The sequence below is a fragment of the Denticeps clupeoides genome, chromosome 20, assembly GCF_900700375.1.
Source record: "Denticeps clupeoides chromosome 20, fDenClu1.1, whole genome shotgun sequence".
Taxonomy (NCBI): domain Eukaryota; kingdom Metazoa; phylum Chordata; class Actinopteri; order Clupeiformes; family Denticipitidae; genus Denticeps; species Denticeps clupeoides.
In genome coordinates this window covers 11093049-11117163 of record NC_041726.1, presented here as the reverse complement: position 1 = coordinate 11117163, position 24115 = coordinate 11093049, and the positions used below count along the sequence as shown (strand labels likewise).

Genomic DNA, 24115 nt, shown 5'->3' with positions numbered 1-24115 from the left:
GCGATGGAAATAAGAAAGCTGCATACATATTAGTGCCAGTCCAATGATTGCAGTGATGGCTAGTGGCCATCCACACAGGCAGCTGGAAACGTTTACTCGTGGTCAGATCACACTGGGCCATGTTGCTCTGCTGGTCATTTTATGCACACTCACATAGCTGCTTTATAACCTATCGAATTGTTTTTCAATGAGCGCAATCGTTCTGTTTTAATTGCATGGGCGGAGCGATGAAAAATGCATAACAAGAATCTTGCCAGGTCATATGAGCATGGTGGTGACCAGAAAAAAAAAACAGTGTCTACAGTAGACTACAGGAAACATTTAATAAAGAACTGGTTTACAGACATATATATGTTCGTACATTTTCTATACCAATATGGAGCAACATTAACACAAACAAAAAGAAACTCTTACCCAGAAACCGCGAGTGAAGAACCCAGTCCTTTTTCGTGTGTGTGTGTTTTCTTTCCCTTTTTTTTTTTAAAGCTGCCTTTATCCCTTCGCGCCTCTCCGTGTTTCCTTGAAGTGAAAGAAATTCTGGCAACTGCAGTTCGCGACGAGCCGCTCTCCTCCTCCGTCACGCCGCAAATGAATGGCCCGCGAGCGTCTCCCCGGCCGACGAGGTTCGCGCAAGGACCGCCCACCGCGCCGTCCGATTGGTCGAAAGCGCAGCGGACGCTTCCTCATTGGCCGGCGGTGAACGTCGGTCAGGAGGGCCGCCTCCCGGCGCGGCGCGCCGAAAACGACAACATGCCCTCGGAGATGCGGTTAACGTCCACACGCCAGAAGAGCAGGTGCTGTTGGAAATTTGCATCGAATATGCGCTAGTGGAGGTGCGGTCCCAAAATAAAAATGCTACATTTAGGCGATAAACAAATGTCTCAGGCACCTTTTCCATCTGTTCGTGAAAATAGATTTTTAGTAACTCATATATGTGCCGCATTGGTTTCCTTTTAGCTTATTTAGTAAAAAAAATAACATCTGCATGTAGTGTATCACACATCACAGGATGACTGCATCAAACCCACTTTTTGTAAAGGTGGTGTAGACAGCTCATCCTTGTGTGTGTCTGTTGCAGGGGACATGCAGCAGGATCAGAGGGCAGCCCTGGAGGTCAGCACTGCCATCATTCACCTCCTGAAAGAAAGAAAGACGTGTCCCTTACCCGCTGAAGGTCATGCAGGACTCCCGGAGAGCATTGATGCTCAGCTCAAGGTAACCATCCAGTCAATCGGACAGGAAATACGTGCACGCAACCTCTCATTCACACAAATTTACATTTACAGCATTTATCAGACGTCCTTATCCGGAGCAACTTGCTATCAGTAGTTACAGGGACAGTCCCCCCCCTGGAGCAACTTAGGGTTAAGTGTCTTGCTCAGGGACGCAATGGTAGTAAGTGGAATTTGAACCTGGGTCTTCTGGTTCATAGGCGAGTGTGTTACCCACTAGGCTACTACCACAAATAAATTGGAGAATAGTTCTGAGCGTGGTGATGAATCGCCCTCAACAGATTCAAAAATTGTTGTTTAAATGTTAGACCCTGCCTGCCTGGAATAGAGGAGTCGGAATAGATCTCTCCGCTTGTGTGTCGCAGCAATTTTGACAAGAAGTGACAGTGAATCTTTAAGATCATGCCCTTTGTTCCGGGGGTCGTTCCACACTTCTAAACATGTTGCTGTGCTCATGGCGTGGCATTGTGCACATTCGTTCATCTCTGGTTTAAAATGTAAGCCCTTAGTCCAGACGTTACACAGTGTGTTGTGTCTCACAATACTTGATTTGCATTTGATCTGCTTGTTCCATCTCTCCCAGTCTTTGTGCCTCCTGTCAATCACAAGTCTGCCCGGCTCTCCTCTCTGCTGGTAGACAGGAAGTGTGTAATTTGTCCCTTGTCTCACCTTCATGCATATTTCGAGGCGGGTTAAGAGAGACATCTGAACAAGTGTCATGCATCAGTGTTTCTCGCTGTCCTGCTGAGGAGGGGTGGAGGGGGAAACTTCACGCCGTCTGAATCAGACTACAGGCGGGTGCCAAAGCTTGAATTAGGCGAGTCGGAAGCTCTGTATGCCCTCATAAGGCCTCCAGTTTCCCAGGGACATTTTATGCACTGTACTCATGAAAAAGGCTGCTTTGTATAACAGGGGTCATTCTGAAGCTGACCCCACCGCTGCCCTGCCATTCGGTCCTTAATGTTAGCATTTTTGAATGGAATCTGACATTGGCCTTTTTTCGTGTTCCTTTGTTATGTTTGAGAGTGTTATGTACGCTGCTACTGTCTTCCTAATGGAAGTAACAATATGATTTATGCGCTCATTTCCTTGCATCATTCACAGTGGTAACTGTAGCTATTTTTACTAATTGAAGATAATATTAACCTACTAATTGCTAACAAAGTAATTTCTGGAACACTAAGCGCCCTACTTCCATGGATGTATAGTAGAGTAGTGACTTCTTGGTAGCTATCTGTATCTTTCAGAGAAAGAATTAACTACTTACCCAGTATCTTTCTGCTGCTTGTGCAATTATTTCTCATACACAGAAGACTTAATTGGGTTTTAACAAAAACTTATTGAAAAAACTATTTTCAAAAGAACACTTCGAATGTTGTTTTTAAAAATGCTAAAATGCTATCAACCCTCCTGTGAAGTAAAAGCATGGCCTGGGCTGTCACTGTAGCCTACGGTGCAAAACCACTTTCCTTATTAATGATGCAGACGAAAAAAACGCGCGTGCCAAGTACGAGGTTAGCAAACATGCTAGCATCGCACCAAGTGGCGCCGACATGCTTCAAGCTCCATTTGGCCATCACGCTCTCGCAGATCGCCGCTGATGAATCACCTCCGCTCCTCCTCGCCGCTGCCTGCCTCTCTCTTTCGCTCCAGCAGACCTCCATTGTGAGGAAAACAAATTAATTAGTGTCTGGAGAGCCGGAATCTGCTCTGCCCGCTAATTATGAGCGGTAATAATTAGGCGACAATTGGACCGCGCACAAACATTAGCGGAAGTGTGATGTGCCCGCATCAGTGTGGGTATCGTGAGGTCAACGGCGAAGCGCCCGATCGCTGTGGATGCAGCAATTCACAGCCCATGACCTTTTCATTTTATTTGTGCAACAAAAGGAAGAACAATGGTTAACCAAATCAAATCCGACAAAATGTCCACCCCCGACCTGACCTGTAGAGGGTCATTGTTTGCCATTTTGGTTTGCAAACGACAGAAAGACGGTGCGGCCGGGTGCAGGTCACAGCTACGGTTTTGTGATGCGGGTTTTAAAATCAACCTCGGTTGCAGCAGGAACAGCGGCAGGGTTTGCTTTGTCTCTGTTGCTATCAAAGTAAAAATGTCCCTAGAGATTTATCCAGAATTGTAAGACATAAAAGCCCATCCCAGGATATTGCTCTCTACTGCATATCTCCAGTAGAAGATCTATTTATTGCACCAAAGCGGGTGAAGATAAAAGGCCAGTCAACCATCTCCCAGACAGTCCCATTCCCTCCTCCCATGACAGGTAGGATTAATGGAGCCGTCGCCTGGAAACGGGTGAATGTATGACCCCTTCGCCTCCCCCGTCTTAATCATTTCGTGGGCGTGGCTAATTTGTGCCATCGTCCTTCCATGGTGAAATGAGGAATGGGTCTGCAGACTCCATAATGCAGCAATTCTTAGCTGCAATGACAGCCACAGAAACCAGTGATGGGCAACTAATTACTGCTGATAGCATGGAGGGGCGAGGAGAACGATGGATGTAGGTGGATGAAAGTGTCCACCAACCATGAATTATACTCTCCAGCACAATAAGCCATAAAAAAAAGGTCAACCAGCCAGTTCGCCAACTAAGATTTCTCCCCAAAGGGTGAATTTTATGACTCTTGACCTCTAGTCCTCCTTTGTGACTTTTTGTAATACATAATAGGTTAAATGCACCTCCTCATACCTACAGTGGTCCCAATCTGTCACTACAGGCCATGACTGGAATAATTTCTGTTCAGAGCCTCTGGAGGCTTTGGCCTCAGATATCCCTGGATTAATGTGCAGAGAAAATAACAAGGTAGACCTTCAATAAGGAATAGACCATTCATTTGCATTAGCCACACATTAGACTCAGTATAGAGCTCAGTAGGTATTTTTCATTCATCTTTTATTAGAGAGCGGGTTTAGCATTTATGTTTTGATCCATCATAGCCCCCGCTGGCAAAGTTTCAATGGGTAGGGTTGTGTCCCTCCATAACAGCCCAGCCTAAACATTTTTTATTCATTTTCAGTATTACAAGTGGATCAATAGAGGTCAGCACGGTCACAGCCAACAGATGACACATACGCCTATGCATTTTAAAATATATGGTCAGTAGTAGCCTGTGACTAACAATCATTCTGCTGATGTCACAAGTCATAAGTCTGAACTCATCTGGATGGGCAGATCAATGTAAAACATTAGTTAATTCAATGTTAAACTAAGTGGAAACAACAGTGTAGTTATTGGTGAGCACAACACATCATCCATCAGTTTTCAAATCTGTTCATCAAGGTCAGGAAACTAGAACCTCTACCAGCAATATTTGGGACAAGAGGCCAGGACAACAGGGTACCAGTCCATCACAGGGTCATATGTTATATCAGGTGTCTGGATTGTTCAACATTTGGAAGGCCTAAACCTACAATTACCTTCACCCCAATTTTCCATAGGTGCTGTGAATCGATCTGGATAAGGAGATAAAGAATGTAAATATACACTTTTGTGATGTTGGACAGGCAGATAAAAGGCTGATGTCACCACTAAGCAACAGTGCCTTTCACCTCTCGCTCTCCCTCAGGCAGAACTGACATCAGAGCATTTCTTCCAGGCCCCTCCCCCTACAACAGCTTCCCTGCCAGCTATCCTCGGAATCCACCATAACACATAATTTATCCTCTCCTTGCTGTCTCTCATTCTTCCGCTCTTCGCGCATTTCCTCCTCAAGCACCTGTCACACGCTCGCACGTCCCTCCTCCCTCCAGCCCGCGCTGCAGACCTGACCCAGTTTCCATGGCAACAACGTGGACTCTCCAGGGCACAGAAAAGGTTCTGCAGCATCCCCCTGAAAGGTCTACCCCTGGACTGACAGAGAGACAAACAGGGAATGCTAACAGTGAACATTCCATCACCTTAAAAAAAAAAAGAACGTCTCTCCAGCTCTGTCCGCCTCATCCCCAGAGACTGGACCCTTCCCCTGACCAAACAACGGGTCACATCCAGTTGGGAAGGTGCATTTACATTTACAGCATTTACCAGACGGCCTCATCCAGAGCGACTTACAATCAGTAGTTACAGGGACAGTCCCCCCCTGGAGACACTCAGGGTTAAGTGTCTTGCTCAGGGACACAATGGTAGTAAGTGGGGTTTGAACCTGGGTCTTCTGGTTCATAGGCGAGTGTGTTACCCACTAGGCTACTTCCACCAGCAGGTGCAACATTGTCCTGATTCAGCTCTCGGCTTTGCTTCTCATGCACGTCCGAGACAAAAGAAATTATACTGAAGCATCATATTTTCTTGACAAATGTCTTTAATTTCCAGCGTTATATATAGGGGTAAAATAATGGCGTGTTGCTGAAAACAAGATTAGAGTCAATTTTATTGTTGTGAGCAGAGCCCCATACATAGAGATAATTTCATTTTGAAAAATGTTATTAATTCCAACACCAACACATCCTCTTCAACTTTATGATCTAGCAATGTGAGCATGTGAGCAGAGAGTGCACATGCATTGTTGTTCCCTTTCCTAAGCTTACATTTCCTTATTATATCATATTATAATGGCTCTAAACATTGTTGTATTCGATATTGTTTTTTCATTTCCTACAAATATGATCAGTACTGCAAATCATCTATGTGTTATTGGGGCAGTGGGGGCCTAGTGGTTAAGGAAGCGGCCCCATAATCAGAAGGTTGCCGGTTCGAACCCTGATCCGCCAAGGTGCCACTGAGGTGCCACTGAGCAAAGCACCGTCCCCACACACTGCTCCCCGGGCGCCTGTCATGGCTGCCCACTGCTCACTCAGGGTGATGGGTTAAATGCAGAGGTCAAATTTCACTGTGTGCACCGTGAGCTGTGCTGCTGTGTATCACAAGTGACAATCACTTGACTTTTTCACTTTACTTTATTATTTGTATTATATATTATACCCATTTATTGAGAAATAATAGATCTGTATATATCACATCAATGCTTGCATTATAACTAAGTGAACAAAAACATGCAACAGAACATTCGGAGTGCAACAGGTTCACTGTTGGGGAAGGACCAATGTTTTGAGTTCAGCAGACTGTTCTTCAGCCCGCAATTACCGACCATGTTCACCACACCGTTCACACGAGCGGCTACAGGTGCTCCATTTTTCTTTCCGTGCCAATAACAGGTGGCAGACCTGTGTGTGTCGGTGTGTGTGTGTGAGGCGGGGGGTGTTGGGGAGTGTGTCGGGGATCGTGGCCGGGCCAGCTGGCGGAGAGTGGGTCTGAACACAGGCAAGCGACGGGTGTTGGGAGGAGGAAGCGAAGGTGCTGTGGATTTCCATTTCAAAGGGCGGAAAGTAGATTAAAGCCCAGTGTATATCAAAGAGATGGGGGTGGGCAGCAACACACAGGTGCCCCTTCACTACAGTGTGTGTGTGTGTGTTTACTGTAAAAACTGGAGTGGAACACGTATCGATCCACAGGATAAAGTTACATTTACACAGCTGACACCCGTAATGGAGCATGGCTTTACAACGTTGTCACCCTGTTATTTTATGGATATAAAAGTCAATACAAATACAAATCTGTTGTGGAAGAAATGTGTAAAAGCAACCACAATAATAATAATAATAATCACAATAATAATAACAACCTAAAATAATGACAAAACTATAAGAATACATAATACATTTTATATATTTGTGTGTGTATGTGTGTATTATTATTATTATTATTATCATTATGGTAATAGTAGTAATATGTTTTTATGTATGTATGTATACTGCTCATGTATATTGTTTACTCATATTTTATATATAATTGCAAATAATTCTCATTTCATATGTGTGTGTTTATGTGATGTACATTAAATGGGATTTTTTTTTTTTGAATGACCAGCAAATGACCTTGTTCAGGATCCATACATGTGTGTAAAGCTCATTCCCAATATGGTCTCATCTGAAGCTTCACCACCCCCATTCATCACAGACAGCCGATGTAGGACCAGCGATCTGTCAAGAAGATGTCAAATCCAATTATAACAGAAATGCCCTCAAACCAGGCCGTACATTTTTCATTGAGAAATGCCCCCCTCCCCCCTCACTATTTCTGGATTTCTGTACCGTACGCTACTCTCTCCACGAGTGCTATAACACCGTTCCTTAATACACGTAACCTGGAAGAACTTGTTTCTGCTGTGAAGAACACATCCATCTTAATATTTTTTTTCTCCAACCATCTCCCCCGTCTCCTCCCAGGTGGCGTTGTCTGAAGCAGTGCACCACAAAGCATTATGTTGCTTGTTGCCAGGGTGACGCCGTAGCTACAACCTATACTTCACAGGGCACGCGGCGACAGGCACCATCCACATGAGAGAATTTCATCCTCCGCCCAGCTCAATAATTCCCTCCTATTGATCCACTCGCAGCGGGTGAGGGCGGGTGGAGAGAGAAAAGGGTGGGTGCTGCGGTGTCAGGGATGCTCACTTTCCTATTTATAGACGGAGCAATGGAAATCAGGGGGACTGGGAAAAGAGGGAGAGGGTGGAGTAGAAAACAAAGAAATGGAAGGCAGAACGCCACCTTGATGTCCGCTGAGAAGAGGTGGGGGATTTTATTCCTCTATCCTTAGATACTATTTCTATTGCATCTTTAATTTGTGTTTTTCAGCTCTATATATGTGCAGATATTTGTCTTTACTGGAGAGACATTTGTCAATATTTGTCTTGACTTTTTTTTAATGGACACATTTCGCCCTCTGCAATAAAGAATAATTACTATGCAAAGTGAAAGTGAAGTGATTGTCATTGTGAAACACGGCAGCACAGCACATGGTGACACAACCCTTGGTGAGCAGTGGGCAGCCATGACAGGCGCCCGGGGAGAAGTGTGTGGGGACGGTGCTTTGCTCAGCGGCACCCACTGCCCCTCAAAGTACGGCCAATTGGATTCACTTTTAATGTTAATCTGAGGTCCAGCATTGAAAATATCAAAGTAACATCAAATGATACAATCTGAGGTCTGCTTCTGCCTTTGTCTCATTGTGACATTGGGACAGCAAACAATGAATCATGGCGAAATGATTATTAAAGAGTCTGACTAATGTCAATTTTACTCTTTATATCTGTTTGGAGAGATTGGTGGCCAAAGTTCCGCTATGTGGAAAGTTTGGCAGGGGGATGGATGAGGGGGTCGCCTTTATCAGGTCGTTCCCTTTTTAACATCTACAGGTTAAAATGAAGATAACTTCTGTCACGATCCGGTCCGAAAAGGGGTTACTCCGGTCCAGGATCCGGACCGGGGTTTCATTGTTGTCATGTGTAATGTTCCCTAATTGTTCTCACCTGTGTCAAATGTATAAAGCTGCCCTGTTCGTTTCTGTTCGCCGTCAGGTCTTTAACGTTATGTTCCGTGTTCACTAATGTCAACGTCTCGGATGTCTCCCCTGTCTTGTGTTCCACCATTAAACCCCAGTTTCGTGATGTCAGGTGAAAGCGTCCTTCATTCCTCGTCACTCTTCGTCCTCTTCTCCGTGCACCCGCCGCGTCATGCCCGCATGGACGTGACAACTTCAAGTTATTTGTCCTTTTTCAGTAAGCTCCTCTCACCCTTGTGAGGTGCTGCCATAGCTTTGACTTTGCTTATAACCCAGTTCCTAGTGTCTGGTTCTTCCCCTTCTATCTCCGGCGACCAGTCTGTAGCCTCTAGTCGTTTCCTTCATCTGCTACTGTAGGTGAATGAATGGCGGCCCCCAGCTTTCAGAGGGGCTGCTGGAGGTGAGTTATGACATCAGAGTTGTGTGAAGGGTTTTTGCACAGACAGGGAAGGCGTGTGCAAGTTGGAGATTTATCACACTGCTTGAGTTTTCCGAAACGAAGTGACGTCGTTGATTGGAAGGTGGTGTTCTGCCATCCACAGGGAGGAGGAAGTGAAATTTTAATAGCTATCTGATTTGAATTGTCAAGCTACTGGAAGTGGCAGATAATTTACAAAGGGGAAGTTATTGATTTCATTGGAAACAGCCCACAATGCCTCAGCCAGAACATTAACCGAGGGGTGAAATGAAGAGTGACTATGACCAGGGACAAAATGAGATGTTAAAAATGTTTAAAATGTTGCTTGTTGTGTACAGAGGTACGGAGCAGCAGAGCGGTCACCTACGACCCCTGTTCACTTATGAAAGTGAAAGTGAACGTGAACCAGAAGACCCAGGTTCAAATCCATCGTGTCCCTGAGCAAGACACTTAACCCTGAGTGTCTCCAGGGGGACTGTCCCTGTAACTACTGATTGTAAGTTGCTCTGGATAAGGGTATCTGAGAGATGCTGTAAATTTAAATGAAAGCTGCGATAACGAGTATCTGAGCATCTAAATTGTACAATGAAGCAATGGAAGAAGGTAGCCTTGTCTAAAAAATTCCACCAATCATCACCAAACAAGGAAAAGTTATAGAACCCCCTCTGTGGACTTAATTCTCCTGAAACCTTCCTATATTAAAGCATTATTATCGTATTATTCAATAGTGGTTATAAACTTGTATAAGCTAGTTGTTTAGAAGCTAATTGGTGTCTCCTTTCGGCTGCAACCTGTCAGGCTGGCCGCACAAAGATCTGGAAAAAATATTTCACTGGATGCCCCTCCTGATGCAATCCTCCCCATGTACCCAGGCCTGGAACTGGTACCAAGAAATACACTGTCACGCGCATCACCAGTGGCTGCTTCAGTTTCAGCTTATTCATTCAGCTAATTCGTAGGTGCAGTATGTATATATATATATATCAACTCTGTTCAAATATACAGTACAGGACAAAGGTTTGGATGCACCTTCTCATTCTTTATTTTCATGACAATTTACGTTGGTAGATTCTCACTGAAGGCATCAAAACCATGAATGAACACATGTGGAGTTATGTACTTAACAAAAAAAGGTGAAATAACTGAAAACATGTTTTATATTCTAGTTTCTTTGCTCTGATTACTGCTTTGAACACTCTTGGCATTCTCTCGATGAGCTTCAAGATGTCGTCATCTGAAATGGTTTTCCAACAGTCTTGAAGGAGTTCCCAGAGGTGTTTAGCACTTGTTGACCCCTTTGCCTTCACTCTGCAGTCCAGCTCACCCCAAACCATCTCGATTGGCTTCAGGTCCGGTAACTGTGGAGGCCAGGTCTCCACTTTTCATGAAACTAAAGAAAACACATTGAATGAGAAGGTGTGTCCAAACTTTTGGCCTGTACTGTATGTATTAAGATTTTTAAGAACACTCATCCATGTTTAGATTTTCAGATTGTTTGAATTTTTTGTTCTTTTGTACTGTAATGTTGGTGTGGATGTCATTCTTTTTAATTTGGCTTCTTTTACGGTCCACTTTCTGCCACGACAATGCAAATTTCAAACTTGTGGATCATCTTATTTTATCTTATCTTAATGACAACTGTACAACCAAAGCATATAATGAACCTGCTGTATTTTACACATACACAAGTCCATCATTTTTCCTCCTGAGCTGTAAATCACGTGGTGTGCGGGTATGTGGTGAAGAAATGTCGAATAGAAGCGCAATGGAAAGAAAGCACAACCTTACATCCCTCTGTTGCGTTTTATCCTGACGTAACGGCGAATCTACCGCTAGCAATGTTATTCTCGGCTGAACGTAGGACATCACATTATCAATGAAAATGATTGTTCAGTCCCATGAGGTAAGAACTGCTTGAAATATGACTGAATAAGCTGCAGACTGCATGGGTCTCCCAATTTTATGTTTTTTTTTTTTTTATTTAGTTTTATGATTAACTAACCTGCATATGTGACTGTCCGTGTAAGTTGTGCAAGCGTGCGTCTGAAAGACAGCATGCTTGAGTTAGTCTATTTTTAGAGGTGGACCAGGTGACTCCGCAGTGGGCGTAATGAAGACGGTAATGGAGGGATGTGAGGGGGTGCTGAGACCATCCAGGAGCTTTTCGAAGGAGCGCGTTCCCTCCTCCAGCTCCCTGGTGTGGTGAGGGCCCTCATCCTCTTCGCTCTGCCCTTCCTCCTCTGCAGGTCTGGCCGAGCTGCAGTGTGTGGGGTCCGTGGGTGTGAAGATGGCCGCTGAAGAGCTTTTACATAAGACAGCTTGGCCCGACCATCCTCTCCAAAGAACCGAGCCACTCTTGGCCGCAGCAAACTCCCTTAATGCAGTCTGGAAAAAAAATCTTCACACACACTCCAGCCCTGCTAAGAGCTCAGTGCATGAAAGAATGTGTGTGTGTGTGTGTGTGTGTGTGTGTGTGTGTGTGTGTGTGTGTGTGTGTGTGCGTCGAAATGTCTTAGTGGACATCCCTGTGTGTATTTACCAGGCTAAAATGCCCTCTGTGTGTAAGTTTCTAGGTTTCTGTGCAGATGCAGCATGTAGGCCGCTGTGTTTTTATGTATGTGTATAATTTCTATAAATCACTGTGTATCTAAATATCCTATTGGCAAACTTACTACACTTCCTTTACAATACACTCAAAATGTGGTGTTGTGTTACATTTGTGGTCCATGCAAAAGCGCAATACCAATAGACGATGCCAAAAATGATATGTTGTTATGTTTTTTGGCAGATATCTATATCTGATATTATTTGAATTGATGACAGTAATCAGGCTGTTTATCAGGCATGTCAACAGAAGGCTCATTTAATGAAGCTTGTGCAAAAAATATTTGTTTATGGTTATTAGTGTAATTTTTTTTTTTTTTTTTGTGCCAGTCAAAAATGAAATGTTTTCACTGTGTTGTTTTAAAATAATATCTGTGCGATCACTGCATGTGACACATTTGTTTCCTTAGGTAGAATATTATTATGAACACAGTGTGCATAATTGTGTTTCATTGGACCTCACAAAGTTTGTGGCGACTGTGTGTGTGTGTGTGTGTGTGTATGTGGTGTCGGGCACTGTGCCACTGTTGACTGGATCCCTGTGCCTGCTGTCAGATGTCAGGCTTTGCAGCTACAGTGCTTCAGCTGGAGCACCAAACGCCTGCCGTACCCCAGCTGTGCCCATCGCAGGTCAGGGTTTTGTGTGTATGTAAATAGGCTCATTAGTGTGTAATTAGTCAGTAACAGTCATCTGTGAGTCTGCTGTAATTTCACTTTAGACTTGGTGTAACTGAACACTGTCATGTAATTTGTTCGGCTTTTGGCTCATTCTTTCATATATTTTAGAGAAAAACTAGGCCACGCAAATATACAAACCATTGTTAATTAGAAATTCACAACAGTTTACATAAATACAACATGAATAAAAATTATAATAATCATGAAATGCACAGAGTGGTGTATTTATACTTTCACTTTTGAAGAAGGGTTGTACAGGTATGTTGCATTGTATTTGATGTGACATAATATACCCTCAATAGTATACTTAATACAAGTAAGAACACAATTTGCAAAGTTTTACAATAACATTAAAGAAGGTTAGGGTTGACGTTCTGGGGTTCCAGGGTACCTGGGTTTAACGGGTGCTGTAATCTCCTGTCTCCACCCATGGGTTCAGTGGCCAACGGTTGTCATAGCAACGCAGTGGTGCTTCGCTCAGGGGCGTCATTGGGCATGACAGATAAACCTGTGGACAAACACTCAGAACCACACAATCAAGACTGTTGCTCTAGACTGTTGTGCTTACAGACAGACAGTGCCCCCTTCAGGATAAAGACCGCAAAGCAGGAACATTCTGATCGTTAACATCATATACCAGCTATTTAAAAATCATAATTTTAGTCCTTAGGTCTTCTGATGAAGGCAAATTGTTAACTTGGAACTTGTTAAAAATGGAATGGAAAAACTTAATGAACACTTGTTCCAAGTTAGTAGACCCGTTACTTGTTTCTTTTTAATAATTGGGATTCTAAATGGCCAACCTCACTAATTCGTAACAACAGAACATATTGTGAAGTTTGATCACTACATCAATGGTAACACGTTGTAAGTCGTTCTGGATAAGGCCGTCTGCCAAATGCCTTAAATGGGTTTAGCTTTGAAAGTGCAGTGGCCAAAATAGGCCACTAGGTGGGGAAAGTAATCAGTTTTATAACCAAGTCTTCAGGTCACATGACAGCAAAACAAAGAGTCACGTGACTAGTCCTTTTCTGAAACAGATCTAGAGCTATTCAGAGCACCAATACAAATTATTGAAAGAAAGCGAATGTCCTCTGGGTCGTATTGTTGCTGTGCATGTGGTGGGTGTTTGAGTAGGTTTAGGGCCTGTCATGCCTCTCCCACCCCTCAGAGATACATGAGCAGCCCACTGCCCTCAATACCCAGCTGTGGGCGAAGCTGGGGTGCCAGCAAAAGCTGGCCCAGTCTGAATGAAGCCATCTGCATTACGAGAAAGCAAGACAGAACGACAGGGTGGGAAAAAAAGAAAGAAAAAGTGAAATGGATTAAGAGATGCTCTGTGCATGGTACTGTTTCCTTGGCGACGGCGACTCCTCTGACGTCTTTGTCCTCTGCGCAAGGGATGAATGGAGCATGAAGCCTGCCACGTGGCCACGAGAATGGGGCGAAGGGGTGCCATGGCAAATGCCAAGCATGGGGGAGGGGAGCTGGCATGATATTTTAGGCATGGTAGAGAAGGGGAGGTGGGGTGATGACACACATTTGCTGCCCACATCTTCTCTCCTCTCCTCCTCGAGGGCTGTGGGCCAGGTCACGTGGATTTGGGGAAGGAATGGAGTGATGCCAGGATTTCCTCCCACAGTGATGAAACATGTGCTGCTGTTTGTACCGGACTGAAGGCCGATCAGAGACACACATCAGTATTATACTTGTGTGTGTTTGTGTGTTACGATGACTCCAGCCCTCTACCCCTAGGACTGAACAGACTGAAGCAGTTGCCCTGAGGTCACTATAAAGCTGAGAAGCTCCGTCTGTCCCTCCTCCTGTCTCCCCTCCATCAGCTCTCCATATGGAGCATTGTGTCTGGATCCTCCCCCTTAACCCTCCCCTCCTCAGACCCGGTCGTAACCTCGGGGCTATCAAATTAGCACCAATCAGAAATGACAGAACAACAATGCAGTTCACCCTGAGGTCATGAGATCTAAGCAGAAAAATGACAATACGCAGTGAGATGCTCACACACTCCTAAAAGCCCAAAGAGGCTTGGCTTGTCAATCCATCAATCAATTTGTATTTTTACTGCACTTTGTCCGATGTACATTGGCACAAAGCCTCACATTGCACTCAAGGCCTCTAATGAGCAAGCCAAAGGCAACAGTGGCAGGGAAAGGAACCTTGAGGAGGAAACCTTGAGAGGAACCAAGGCTCAGAAAGGGGAACCCATCCTCCTCTGGTCAGCACTAGATTAGCACTCAAATCCCGAACTGCCAAGGTGCTGCTGAGCAAAGTACCGTCCCCACACACTGTTCCCCGGGGCCCTGTCATGGCTGCCCACTGCTCACCAAGGGTGATGGTTAAAAGCAGAGGACACATTTCATTGTGTGCACTGGGGTCTGTGCTGTGGTGCTCTTTGAGTAATCATTTCTCTTATGTGTTTAATCATGGCCATTAATTGTCTAGTTAGCTCACAATCAGAATAAAATACACAAAATATGTTTAGCTAGTTGACAAGTTGACTGATCACACGTGTCATTTACGCAACAGATTTTCTGTACAATCAGTGACTCTTAAAATATATATTTATAAACTGGATAATGCTCAATTATTGTTGAAAGTTTGTGTGAGAAGGGTGATATGTGTTTCGTGGGGCCTTCTGAACCACATATCTGTTTTTCAATCTGAGAGGGGTTTCCCATTACACCAGGCGATTGGATGTGAAAGGTCGAAGGTGAGCCTCTTTCTGAAGAGGAGAAAAGAATGTGCCTTATTCACCCTAAAAGCTCTCCAACACAGCTCCTCAAGGGCAAGGCAACCACCTTCCGCCTTTCTGTTTCAGCCACCCGGCCTACTGGTAGAAGGAAGTGATTCTTAGCGATTCTGGAGAAAAAGGGGTAATGAATCTCACAACCGCTGACTGGTCCATCACAGTGCGTATCAGTATTCACTATATAGTATAATGTTTATACATTTCACAGTCTCTTTCCCCGGTGGTGGTAGGTGGTATTTGAACCTGCAGGTCATTTGGTGGATTTTTCTTACCCTGTAGATGGCCACAGACAATGATTTTGTCTTTCAGGCCAATATTCGCTCCATTCATGAACTCACAGTGGGTTAATACATTGATACATATGAATACATTATATGTAATCTCCCAACGGTGGCACCAATCTGTTTAGCAGATTCCTATCCACATACCAGTGTATTTAGAATACATTTAGAATAAATTACACCTGTGTAATACTGCAGTCAGTAAAATAAAATGTGTATATTAAGTCATATTTATATAGTCATAAAATGGCCTCCTTTGTAAATTTGCTTGTAATGCCAGTCATAGTGGTATTTTTTTTTAGAGGAGGTACTTATTGTGAGAACCACTGGTTTAGATAGCCCCACGGCAGGACTGATCAAAATTTCATAGATCATATGTAATCATAACGCACTACAGCAGAAGTGAGACGGATAAATAAGGATGCAAGGTGCTAGCACCCTGGCACCCCACATTTTTAGAGTTAATGGTCCCCTGACTTTGTGAGATTGTTTAACTTTAATATGAGTTCCCTTTAGCCTGTCTGTGGTCCTGCAGCGGCTAGAAATGGCGATATGTATTAATTTTCATCATACAGGGAAATGGCACCCCACACAGAGAATTTCCCCTAAAAAAGTAGCTGCACCGACCGTCATGGTTTACAAATGTGCAAAGCATTGCAGTTCCTTGGTGATTGGACTTAAAAAAAAAACATATTTTTTTAGTTCTGTCCTGAGAGAACCAGTGGGTTAATTGTATTTTTCCTGGAAGAAACCACAGACACAACTTCCTGTCTGCGCCAAACATTGTCGTTGGTGAATAACACCACATGTGTTCATTCATAGTTTTGATGCCTTCAGTGAGAATTTACCAATGTAAATGGTCATGAAAATAAAGAAATCACATTGAATGAGAAGGTGTGTCCAAACTTTTGGACTGTACATGTTTGGTAAGACAGGACAACAGATGGTAAATGCTTGTGTTTGAGTTTACTGAGGTTAAGATGACGACCTCTGAATCCCAAGCTACACTTTCTCCTTCGCTTCTGATTTCAGCAGAGACCGTCGGGTTCCGGACATTCTTACACAATTCATGTGTAGTACAGCCACAAAGGAGCCGCTCCATCACTCTGAAAGCTTAATTAATACCCAGCGCTTCGTCTTTATCTCCCACTTTATACACACACTTACCAACTTACTCACTGCACTTAATTACTCTACACACACACACACACTTATACACACCCATTGTGCAATGCTAAACAAATGTGAGGATGGTAATCTCTGTGCTGAGTTTTCCTTACAATTATTTCTTGGCGGAGGCGACGAAAGGTCGGGAGATTAAAAAATCAAGGTGGCTCAGTTTGCCCAACCAATGAAGAAGAATGGCGCAGTTCAACCAACATTTTACTGTTATTTATGTTGTTTATTTGAAATGTTATTTAACATTTTAAAATAAATCGCTTGTGAATAGAGGTAAGTAACGATGGGGCCGTAAGTGGGGCGTAAAAAATGTGTTTTAGATGCTGGGTGGGCTCCCTCTCCATATGGAGTCTCGGGCCCATAAGAGCAGCAGCTGTGTCCTTACCCCAGGATGGGCATGGGCTCAAGAAATGAGGGCTAGCAAAATACACACTGTGTTACACATTTGAGGGGGTACAATGGAGGTTGCACATTTTGTAAGGGTGGGGATAGGGATGTTATGTGCTGTAACAACAAAAAAAAAACAGTGTTCACTAAACAACTAAGCATTTTATAAATGATGAGCAAGAATGTGAGTGGCGTTCACTCTCCCAATGGACTCTTTTTGGCAGAGCTGGGCGTTACAGTCAGTACCGTTTGAATCTGAATCAGTTTCCTGAATTAGTCACTGAATTACTAATCAACTCACATTGCATGAATTGCTTTATTTCCCGTGAAATATTATGTACGATATTAGATTCCCTGGCAGATCTTCTTAAGCACTACCTCATAACGGACATGAGAATGTGGAAAATACGAAGTTACCTGCCACATCCACACTTTTTTACCAACAGGTTTGTCATGGTCTGACTCCGGTTCTGTGGTTCGGTCCAGAGTTTGTAGGTTGTCGATGTAGTGTTCCTGATTGCCCCGATTGCTTGAAATGTGTGTGTGATTATAAATGTACGCCTAGAATTTCGCGTCCTCGTCGGGTCGTGGATTGTTGTCTAGTCTGATCGTGTGTTATGTATTAAATCCCCTGTTTTTGTTCCAAGTCGTGCGAGTGCGTCCATCCATTCACACCATCGCCTGTGACAGTGTTGCATTATTGATAATAATTTTGCACTCAAACAGCCCTCTTCAGACTTCACACAGAACCTCCTGCTCATCCGTACTGAGAACCATAGCACCATAATTTCTTTCTCTGTTGTTGTTTGATGCTGGGCTGTACTCTAATATTCTGTCCCCTGGTGGTGTAGCTATACAGGAATGTGTGTTACAGCCTTATCAGCAAAGATCCTAATCCAGCTTATTTTTTTCCTCTCATTTCTGAGGCTCTGTGTGCCATCCAGGGACCCCATGAGGGGCACTCAAGGAATCATGGGTAAATTAGTGAAGCCCACAGGTTGAGACAGATTAGCAGAGCAGATGTTTTTTGAAGATAACGTTCCTCTTCAACCCCAAAACCCCTCCCAGACATGTGACAGAGGCTGTTGGTTTTTGCACTCATCCTTTATTTGTTTAATTCTTTGCTCCATTTTCTCTGCCGTCTGTTCCGGGGGACCTGTGACTAAATGGATTTGCATCTTCTTGGCATCATTATGGCCCCCCAAGTCCCAAACCGCTTTTATCTGAGACCCCCACCCTTCTTCATAACAGGAGCAAAACTCATCATGCAACTTGGTCTCATTCTGTCAGGGAGTGAGGAGGGTGTTAAAAAAGCACACACCAGACTGTGAGGATGGGCTGTTGTCAGTCACAGGTAGCGACGCCACACTGAGACAAACAAGCGAACGATGAGCGCCACCATTCAACATTTCACACCTTCACCCCTCCCAGCATCTCTCCTGTCTTCTCCTCTCTTCTCCCTTTCTGAAGTGGAGGCGTGAAGTGTTCGGGGGAGGCACTGCAGCTGAGCCAACAAGCTTGGCCTCCTCCATACACACATACACAACAGCACACTAAGCAGGCTAGCATGTCATGAGATTTCTAAAAGAAACTCAACAAAATGTCATTTCCATAACACTCACAACAAAGTTCTTCCATTTTTAAATAACAAGTAAATGTATGGTATCTATTTCTCCATTTGACATAATGGACCAGAGGTGAAGAGATAAGATAAGACGATCCTTTATTAGTCCCACAAATGGGAAATTTGAAATAATGACAAATGACTAACCGACCAGCATAACAATAAGAGGCAAAAAGGCAGTGAAAAGTGTGTGCACTGTCCCCATTAAACCCCAAACTGGCCCTTTCTGTTACTCTGTACATGTTAGCAACACATCGTGGTGGGCAGGAGTAAATATAAAAACACCTTGCATTTACAGTGACTCCAGATTATGAATCACAGCCCACCTCCACTGATCTATAGAAATTGACCCATTGATTATACTTATGACCCGTCACTAGGCACACGTACCACGCGATTCCATGCATGGGGTTTTATTACTAAAATTGACATTTTTTTTAAAGATGTTGTACACGTTGTTCATAATGTCATCCATAGGGACAGAATCCATTAAACTTCTGTCCTCTTGCCTGCTGATCGATGGCCATGACATTTTGCAGATGATTGTGACTCAAGGCGGTGTCTTGCCAAACGGTGGCCCTCATTAGCCTGATTAGAGAGCCACAATTCCCCGTTTCCTGTACGCGTCGTCTGTGATGGGGAGTGATGTTTGATTGGATACAGTCAATAAGAACTGTCAGAGCACAATGTGCAACGCGACCACCTGTTTGGATCGTGGTCTCAAAATACACAGAAATGTACACAAATTACGTTGAGTCCATCTGTTCCACCAGCCCCTCTAAACACACACATTTGCTTTTGAGGACCAAGGGTAATAAATATTTAATACCTCTGTAACAAGAATTTTATAATCTAACCCAATCCAGTTGAAACATTATTTCAGAATATTTTTGTTTTCTGTTCAACAGCAAAGAGTAATAGATTCATTAGAAATTTAAATATTTAATACAGACTTTTACCATCTGGGGACCAGCAAGTGTCCCCACTTAGACAAATTGTCAGGTTTTCCATTTTTGTAAGGGAAGCAGATGGAAGGATACTTACTCAAACCTGACCTGAAACAGTGAACATTTGGAGATAAGGGGGACAACAAACAGGACAGTGTGTGTATTACTTAATTTTCGCACTCTCATGGAAACTGGCACATTCAACACTGATGGGCACACGCTCTCAGTGGCACCTAGGCAGGTCAGGATTTGAACCGGCAACCTTCTGATTACGGGGGCGCTTCCTAGGCCACCACTGCCCTCCTACACACCTATTCAGTCATAGTGGATTCAATTGGTGGAAGTACCGCTAACAACTACATCACGCCACCCCAACCCGCGTGCACAATTGGAATGTTAGCTAGCAGACACACACATACCCCATGCTCTCGCAAGTGGAATTTTTCCCCTAGCACCCCCACCCCACCACTAAGGTGTTTGTCCCAAGATGAAATCTGGAAACCATAGTTAATGGAACCACTAACATTTACTTATGTTACATGAATTTCAAAGGCTACTTGCAAAGTATGCCACTGAGCTTGTCTAATGTTTTGACTCCTTAATGTTATATTGTCTGAAAAAAAAAGGGTTATAATTCCTATACGGACATTTTTATTGGTACAATTCACTGTGGTTGTTGTAAGGTTGTGAACTACAAACTGCAATCAGTTATTAACATATTTTCCTTTTTGTATTTCAGGTTCTTTAGTCTTCAGAACAAGCATCTTTCTTGTTCCTGGTGCAATAGAAGTCCTCCACAAAATATTTCAATTTGGGATATTCAAATTGTGCTTGGGATAAGCACAATTAGACCAACAAAAAATTTTAGGTGCAACAGGTCACTAGCCAGATTTCAGTAAAAGTAGCCAGAATTTTTTCTTCAAAATGTACCATTCAGTTCATTTGGAAGATTTAGTCAACACAACATCATTTGAGTCTGCTTGTTGGCCTAACTAGGCATGTTTAATCAGCATAGAACATTCAATTAACATAATGTTAGATTTTAACCTGGGCCTACATTTAGATGTGATAAGCACAACAAAAAGAAAATAGTTTACACAACTTCAATTGAACCTACTAAAAATGTTAGGTGCAATTGGTATTATTTATTTATTTATTTATTTTTACAGTGTAGAGCTGGACCACTTCTCCTCAACATGGGCGCTGTCCTTTCAGGACCATTTCCCTGCAGTCCTCGCCTATTCCATCCTGCAGCTTCCCTTTCCACTCTCTATCGCTTGCGTTCCCTCCCGCTCCACGTTTCAGCAGGCCGCTGTCCCCTACCTGCCATCCCTGAGCTGGTACAGCCAGCCAATACCCCACCACCCCACCCCCACCCCACTCTCTCTCAATGCATTTTGCCCTTATAAGGAGAAAGAGAGAGAGCAAAGAGAGAGCGAGGCAGGCTGGCGCGAGACCGGCCGGGCTGTACTATCTGAGCAAGCCCTGCAGGGGTGTGCGGGGGTGAGGACATGTGGTTGTTGAGAGGTTGGGGGGAGGGGGATGTGGTGGTGGTGGTAGTGAGTAACACCATTTAAACAAAAAAAAAAAAAAAAAAAAAAAAAAAGTCTTCTTCTGAAAGGAAGGGATAAAAATAGGTATAGAGAGCCAGGGGGCGTGCAAATAAGAGGAGACGTAAAGAGAGAGCGAGTGAGTGTAGAGAGACAGGTGACTGCTGCTCAGCGGGCTGCTCTGTGGGATGAATGTCAGAATTAGACTGAGTGCTAGAATAGCACAGGCTGCTACAGTGTGTATTCGGAGACGCCTGCAGCGTCAGCTCAGCACCGGATGGGAAACTCATTGAAAAGGAAGGGAAAAAAAACACATACACAAGATGTATAGCATTTCCTGCAGCCACTGTGACAATGCCCTCAAGACATGCTGTGGACTACCAGCATGAGAATCCCTGCCAATCTGACCAAAATCCAATGCATTCCTCGTCCGGAAATGTAAGCAAACAGTGCAAGATTAGTGCAATGGACTATGAATGAACCACAAAAATATAAAAATACATTTTTAAATATACATGCACGTTTCAAAAATTAAATCACACCGCATATGGCATGCATGGCTTTTTGGGGGTACAGTTGACCCCACCAATAATTGAGCAGCGATGAATAATGGAGGATTTTAACTTAAACTGCATGGAAATAATTCCAGCGTATAAATATTTCACTGAAAAGCTCTGCATTCTCGCAGAGCCGTGCACTCCAGGCACGATCCTCAGGGTAGTGAGGTTGCATGGTGTGATGGGCAACCTATCAGCAATAATGAGTATCAAATCATGTTTGGTGTCATCAGGCTAAAAGGCCACGAACCCCACAGACAAGTGTAATGAGCTTCTGCTGATAATAAGATTATCTATTCGATATTTTCTTTGATGGAATGTACAATAGTGTCTCAATACTACTGAAGTAAAAGTGAAGTGATTGTCATTGTGAAACACTGCAGCACAGCACACAGTAGCACTACGAAATGTGCCCTCTGCTTTTAAACATCACCCTTAGTGAGCAGTGGGCAGCCATGACAGGCGCCCGGGGAGCAGTGTGTGGTGACGGTGTTTTGCTCAGTAGCACCTCAGTGGCACCTTGGCTGATCAGGATTTGAACCGGCAACCTTCTGATTATGGGGGCCACTAGGCCACCACCGCCCCTATTATACATAATAAATCAGCAATACATACTCATAAAAATTTGAATAAACTGCTAGAATATTATTGTTATATTCACTGATATATGACTGCAAGAATACTCCCTGTGTGTGTGTGTGTGTGTGTGTGTGTGTGTGTGTGTGTGTGTGTGTGTGTGTGTGTGTGTGTGATGGTTTGGTTTGAAGCAAAAGTTTTCAAAGAGAAATATCAGCTGTTTGATACAACTTTTCTAAGCAATTGATAAAATTCTATTTCTCAATTCATCTAGAGACAGTAGAGATTCTTAATGAGAATGTTTATGCATCAGTGTAGGTTTTAAATCTGAGACACCTTTAAAAATGTGAGCGCAACAGGAAATGGAGACCAGTGGTCAAAACTTTCATCAGCCTACGCTATATGTTCACTTGTTCTCAACTCCTGCTTCATCACCTAGCAACCCACAGCGACTGCCAATCACATGGCAAATCCCCAGCAGCTGTTCCTGTCTGCTGGATGCTGATAATGCAATGCATGCTGGTATATGTAGGCTTGGGCATGATAATTACTTTTCTGCATTGTTGTCCGTAATCCTTTTTGGCATTCCAGCAGCAGAAAGCATGAAGAGGAGAGGCTGATTGGCTGCTGTATGCAATTGCAATCAAAATACAAAGCTGTTTAAATGGTGCCTGAACGCAGGCCATGCATTCAATGTGCAACCAACGTAAAGGGCATCTTGGTTTGTGACACAAAGTGAAACCCGACACGAGCAAGATCCTCTTTTCAGACTGTGCAGTTAACAGGAAAGCCTGAAAGATATTAATAGAGAAGCGCACCGCTTTGTTTCTGTCTCTTTGCACCAGCATTTGCTGAAACCACAGTTTCACATCGGCTATCTAAATTACGCACAAAACACTCTTTCAGCAAGAGCGTTCGGGCCTTTTCAGCCACCAAAGATAATCATTAATCAATTAATGGCGTAATAATTAAACGGATCATTAATCAACAATGCTTCATTTCAGGAAAATGGTGAGGTGCACTTAAAAGATGAAAAATGCCTTCAGGGAGCCACTGTATTTATATAATGTGTGTTTAACAGGCAGGGCAGCACACAAAGGTGGAGAGGAATGGATGGTGCACCAGAGGTCAATGACACAATGACAAGTTTCTTTTTGCAGAAAATACATCAAAAATCCTTATTTGTACGATTTTACAAAAAAAAATGAGCATATGGCTGAAATCGTAATTATACCAATAAACAGTTTTTATAAAATCAACACGTTATCGTTCCCGCTCCTGCTTGTCTAGGCTGACTGTCCTCTGGTCTCAAAACCAATTATGGAGGTTTAAAGATGTTTAGCTGTACAGATCCTATAAATCTGCAAGACAGGGCATCCGTTTGTCATCTAATAGCTGTAACTGAAATGATAAAAGGGGCGTGGCTTCAGCTACTTCAGTGGACACGCCTCCACAGCATTTGTTTGCAAAGAAAACAGCAAATTTTTTCATGGTTTGTAAAAGCCAAATTTACATACTAAGCGTTTATGGAGTTATTGTCGCTTGGCGAAATTTTAATTGATAACCCAAGAACAACATTTCATACACGGACCCTGACATGCATCTCAGATTAAGTTAGGGGATGTAACCATGCCCACATTCAGCTCAGATATACTGAGGTGTTTATGGTCAGTGGCTAAAAAACAAAGGCCATTCAGCCCATACACCACAGAGCACTTAGCCACGGCTCATTTGGCCCCCTGGCTATCGCCGCGACGACCGGTCCCGAACACGTGGCTTTCAAATCCACTCACGGCCACTCGTTCCACACACCTGCCGAGAGGGGGTGCGCAGGAAAGGTTAAATACACCCGGCCATACCACACACACACACACCCCTTCCTAAACACACATTACTTTGTTTTTCACTTACATACTCACACTCGGCCCCCCCACACCCGCCAGCAGGCTCCAACGATGTCAGT

General features: G+C 43.7%; 1 long non-coding RNA gene across 2 annotated transcripts; it reads left to right on the top strand.

Annotated features, from left to right (window-relative positions):
• Positions 1–695: 695 nt before the first annotated feature.
• On the top strand, positions 696–11495 carry LOC114770682 (uncharacterized). Of its 2 annotated transcripts, none has more exons than XR_003743375.1 (3): positions 696–833; positions 1079–1215; positions 11249–11495. It is a non-coding gene; the product is annotated as an uncharacterized LOC114770682 (long non-coding RNA). The 2 variants fall into 2 exon arrangements; XR_003743376.1 differs by lacking the exon at positions 11249–11495 and adding an exon at positions 7468–7569.
• Positions 11496–24115: the final 12620 nt, after the last annotated feature.